This window comes from Pleurodeles waltl, chromosome 4_1, assembly GCF_031143425.1.
Source record: "Pleurodeles waltl isolate 20211129_DDA chromosome 4_1, aPleWal1.hap1.20221129, whole genome shotgun sequence".
NCBI classification, from domain to species: Eukaryota; Metazoa; Chordata; class Amphibia; order Caudata; family Salamandridae; genus Pleurodeles; species Pleurodeles waltl.
In genome coordinates this window covers 87,117,381-87,123,243 of record NC_090442.1, presented here as the reverse complement: position 1 = coordinate 87,123,243, position 5,863 = coordinate 87,117,381, and positions in this window count along the sequence as shown.

Sequence of the window (5,863 nt, the reverse complement as noted above, 5' to 3'; positions counted from 1 at the left end):
AATTTGGTTTCTTATGTTCTCTGATTATGCTAATTTGAATAATAATACTGACAGTCATCTCTTGGTAAGATGAAAGTATTTAATCACAAATGTAGGTGTCATCATTGCACTGTAGTGTTGAATACTGTCAAAATGTTCAAATGTCGCAAGGGGGGCACTGAGATTGTTTTGCCATGTGGATTGTTGGATTATATTCTCCCTTAAGGAGACCTGAGAGATTACGTACTGTTTGCCCAGAGTGATTCTATCACTTTGTATATATTTGTAGATTGTTGCATAGTATTGAGTAGTGTGTGTGAATAATAAATGTACTTTTACTTTATCAAAAGAAAAAGCACAGACTGGACATTCATTTATTAAGAGTCATGCTTGCATGCTTGTGAATGGGAATTACTAGCCCACACCACCTCCCTTGAGTAAGCCTTGGACTGCTCTGCAATGCTACCCTATGAGAGTCAAGCGCTACAATGTGGTGTTTGGTTTCCAGTGGTGGTCGTGTGCGGACTCGTTACTTGTGCAGGCCACACAACTAATTACCCACCTTCCAACAGGGACATATATGGCAAAGGGGAGGTAATGTGTGTGTGTGTGTGTGTGTGAGTCTTACCTCTATTCCATGGCCACTGCCATTGTCCAATGTAGACTGGGTCCAGCGATGTCCTCCCTCAGTCAGCAAACCACTGGCAGTGTACTGCCTACAAAACTGTAACATCTAAATACAGTCGGAGGGAAGGTGCCTGCTTGACTGCTAGGAAGAGCACTTCATCATGTTTGTCTGTGGCTCAGCCACACTACATCTAACTATGGTGGGCAGGTCTGCTTGTCGGTCTTCTCGGGACTGCCACAGAGGCAGTTTGGTGGTAAGATCCATATCAGGCCAATGGTCATTAATCAATTACTAGTTGTGAGAAAACAGTTCTGGCTATCTGGTCCACCCAGATTTTTTGCTTTTGGATCACCTGGTTTTTAACATTTTACTGTGAGGGAGCCTCATAGTTTGAGACTCACCAACAATATACTCATAGTAAAATGGACTGCACTTGTTTACTGCTGGTGCCACCTTGTTAAGCATGGGCTTCTGTGACGCAGAAAGGGTAGGAGGCCAAGGGCTGGTTGCACGTCATCACGTATGCACACATATGTGCACCCATGTGAGGGCTCTGTAGAGAGGATTCCTGGTGTGCACAGCATAAGAACTGCACTTAAGTACACTTGCGCAGAAGGGACCATGAAGAATGGGTGGTGACCTGGAGCAGGCCTTATGAAATGGGTGTACACATGTGAAGGACAGTCAGTGTGCTAACTGTCTTGATTGAGATGACACTCCATTATATGTCAATGGGAAAAGCGGGCCTAGGGCACAACTCCAGTTCCCTAGGGTCCACATACTCCAGAGTTGAAAAAATAAACTCTGTAACCTATATTAAAATAATAATGCAGTAGGTTACAAAAGCATATTTGTACAGTTTATGGGTCATCCAGGGAAGTCACCTTTCTCTGACTCAGCTCAGTATTAGAGATATTTTCTGCTCTGTCCAGCTGCAGGAGTAGGGCCTTGCACCAATCAGCCAGCTGTCATTCCATGCCAGGAACTAGGCTTGCCACTGGCCTTCAGTGAGGAGGAGTTCCTTGGAGGAATTGCTGGGAGAGGTTTTCATAGGAATGTTGGGGAGGAGGGGTTGAGTCTCTCAGAGCACATGTGGCAACTGGTTCTTGGACGCCGCCATTTTGAGCTATCCCAGAACACTGTGCAGGGAAGTTGGGACAGGGGCAGAGAAGTGATGTGCCACCTCATGATAGGCCAGATATATCGTCATCCAAAGTCTGTCTACCTTTAACCTCTGTTGAGTAGCAGAGGTCGTGGGGCTCTGCCGCCATGGTGGAATTCTGCCCTTGGGGTTGGTCAGGGTGCCAGGCTGCCCCAGAGAAGAATGGAGCTGGGGAGTGCCATTACTTGGCCTTGGCTAAAATACGGCAGTGAGGGACCGCCATTGCACTCCCTCGAAGGAGAGGGGAGGGGCCCCTTACACCATTGCAGGTCCCCACAAAGAAGTAAAGTGGGGGAATGCCATCACAGCCCCGTTGAAAATGGTGAGAGGGGCCCTGAACCCCATCCTGGGGCCCCAGAAAGATACCAAGTTATGGGAAGCTACAACTCCCCCTGTGAAGATGGTGAGAGGGGGACCAGACCCTATCCGGGGCCTACAAAAGGCCAAGTCAGGGTATGCTACTCTGCCCCCAATGAAGATGGTGAGAGGGGCCCTGGAACCCATCCCGAGGCTCCACAAAGAAACAAAGTCAGGGGACACCATTGTACATCCCATGAAGACCATGAAGGGGAAGAAGGGTGCCCCGGACCCCATCCCGGGGCCACCGATAGCCAGAGAAGGAGGCGGGAGTGCCACTGCATTACCCCATGCAGCCAGCCCAGACGCAGCAACTGACCACACACGTCTGCCCCATGGAGCTGGCAGACTCCATGTAAAGATCTGGCTCCTGCAGCAGCACGTGAAGGTGCATGCCAGGCAGTGAGCCGGTGAGAGCAGCCAGGGGTGGACTCCCCGAGCTGCTCTCCAACTATGTGAAAAGCCGTGGGGTGCCAGGTGAAACCGGACACCCCTCAACAAAACCCACACAAAGGAGTCATAGCCGCTCACTTATTTCTTCTGCACGTTACAGAGGGAGTGTCCCATAATGCTCTGCAGGGCTTAGCCTAAATCTCTGGGCAAAAAAATACTTGTTTGACATGGTGGTGACCCTTAGGAGAGTGGGTTCACCACCAATATCCTCAACACGTGGGGGGCTCCACCCTCAGTTTCAGGGACTTGGGAATTATAACTCCTCAGGGTTATCAATGTGGTCTGAAGTTAGTCCTAGCTGGAATTTTTGTATCAGGGTGTTGGAACTGCACCCTTTAGGGGTGAAAATCATGGCTGCAGTCCTTGTGGCCTGAATGGTAACAATGGATTGCTACAAATGTGAATATTCTCTAGGGGTGAAAGGTTGTAATTACAAATATTTTTTATGAAATGGTGACCTTTAGGGACTATGGTTAAAATGGTAGCACTTATGCTAAATGTGATTCAGAATGTATGGCTCCAGCGATGTGGCTAATGATATGTTTTGTTTAGGGTAGTATGAAAAGGCACCTCCAAGGGTAAACATGGTATTACATAATAATTAACAACCAGGTGATGTCCTTTAGGGACTGTGTCAACTGTGCATCGCTTTTATATTGCATGGTTCAATACGGAATATGATGAACCTTGGTTCTCACCCTTTAGTGGTGTGGGTAAACTGCATAGATCATGCTGAGGGTAATCCTAAGAGTGCAAACCACTCCAACCTGCCTAAACATGTTCCTTGTTGCTGCTTATTTGAGTAATGACACTGATAGCCACTAGTGATCACAGTAGATGTACTTTATTGCCAGTATTAAATGCTCTCACTCTAAGTTACAGTCTAATTTTGCATTGTAGCACACAAGTGAATGTTCTGACATGTGGATTGTTGGTTTATATCTCCCTTTCGGAGAGCCAAGAATGATTACTCAGTGTCATCCAAAGTAATTCCATTAGCTTGTATAGATTTGTAAATTGTTGCGCAATCATCTATTGAGTGTTTTTTGTGTGCTTGTGAATGTTGTTTACTAGCCCAAACAACCTGCCTTGAGTAAGCCTTGTACTGCTCTACAATGCTACCCTCTTAGAGTCAAGCGCTAAATTAGGGTGTTTGATTCCTAGAGGTTGTTGAGTGCGGACCCATTACTTGCGCAGGCCACACTACTAATGTCCCACCCTCCAACACTAGAAATTTAAAAATAATATCAGCATAAAATATTTGAAAATAAATGAGAATTTACTAAACAATTGCGACACTTCTCTCAGGATCAGAAAATAACTAAAGAAAATGAGAGAAGTCCATCAAAATATTGGTACACAATTTGGGCATCTGACCAAGAACATGCATCCTAATTTCATTTCCAAGTTCAACCTCCTCGGTAAGAGGTATCTCATAGGCAGAGAATACCCCTTGTTGATCTTTCTTGAGAGGGGTGGTTTATTCAAGGTCAGGGGCAGGGAATCAGCAAAGTTGGGTGAAGGAGAAGGGGTAGAAGGGATGGAAGAGGATAGGGTTTGGGAGGTAGAGGGAGCTGGAGTCAGTGTTCTGTGTGTATCAGTTGTTCAGCTGCATGTGGGTCAGGTGTATGTTTGGGGGTATGTGTTTTGGGAGGTGTGTAGTGTTCAGGTGAGTGTGTGCATTTGTATTTGGTAGGTTTGTGCTTTCTGTGAGTAGATATGTTTGAATAAGTGTGCTGTTGAGGTGGTTAGTGTGGTTGTGGTGCATGTGTCTGTATGTGTTGTCGATGCATGTGTATCTGGTGTATGTTTGGATGTGTGTAGTTTAGATGGTATTTGGTGTTGTCATATGTGTGGTATGTGTGTGTGATTGTGTATGCTTGTAAGGGTATGATGTAGAGGTGAATGTGTTGATTGTGGTGCTAGTGGTTGTGGGTGAGGTGGTGATTATGGTGCTGGTGCATGTATTTGTGATGATCGGTATTGTGGTTAGGAGTCTGGTGATTGTTAGTGTGGTGGTTTTAACTCTTATAGACAGCCAATGTACCACACTAACCACCATGATGGAAACAACAGTCACCACAGTGGTAGCTGTCAACAGCCAGGCGGGAGACAAAGTACCTCCCACCATATTAAGACACTGCAAACCGCCACCTTTTCTGTGGCAGTACCAACGCCAACAAAAGCCTGGCGGAAACAGAGCTCAGAAGTGAAAGGACTCACCATTGGAGACACAGAGAGGAACCACGCCACCATGGAACCCGAACTTCAAGTCTTCTTGATGATCTTCTACGTCATGCTCCACCTGGAACACCGAACGCCGACAAAGACGACAACGGTGAGTATAGCCGCCTAGCACACAAGGAAGGGTGGGAGGAAAATTAGAGTGACACACACATGCACAACACACCCACAACACAAACACACCATACATACAACCAGCTGCACACGTAAACCAATGGCACACAACACATGGCATAATAAAACACAGGTCATAATGCTCGAGTAACTACAATGTATTAGCATAGCAAAATCCACCACACAAACCAAATATGTCCATAAAGGGCCAATGCCCAGTCCAAAGTCATGAGGGCACACAAGGCCACAGGGCACAGTCCAAGGCCCTACCTGTTTCCTGACACAGCCGGAGAGAACACTGCAGGGGCATCATTTTGTAAGTGGGACGCACCTTAGGGGGATGGGGGCGGACCTCAGCCGAATACGAGTTCTGGATGGGGCCACATGCCCATTGCTTTGTCCTTGGGAGTGCAAGGCCACAGTCTCTGGAGTGGGTGACTTGCCCACTGGTTCTGGAGGGGGCAACATGCCCTGTGCTTGGTCCTTGGGAGTGCAGGGCCACAGTCTCTGGAGTGGGTGACTTCCCACTGGTCCTGGAAGGGGCAGCCTGGTCAGTTGCCCCTGGAGGGTGGCCCACATTGTGTCCGCTGGCGGTGACGACTTCACTTTGGTGGTGGTGGTTGGAGGAGCCTCCTGGGTAGTCCCTGCACTGTCCGATATTTATACTGTGGTAGTGGTTGGAGGAGCCTCCTGGGCAGCCCTTTCACTGTCCAATACCTGCATTGAGGTGGTGGTTGGAGGAGCCTCCTGGGGCAGCCCCTGCACTGTCCAATACCTGCATTGAGGTGGTGGTTGGAGGAGCCTCCTGGACAGCCCCTGCACTCCCTGATGGCTGTCTTGTGGTGGTGGTTGGAGGAGCCTCTTGGGCAGCCCCTGCACTCCCTGATGGCTGCATTGTGGTGGTGGTTGAAGGAACCTCCTTGGCA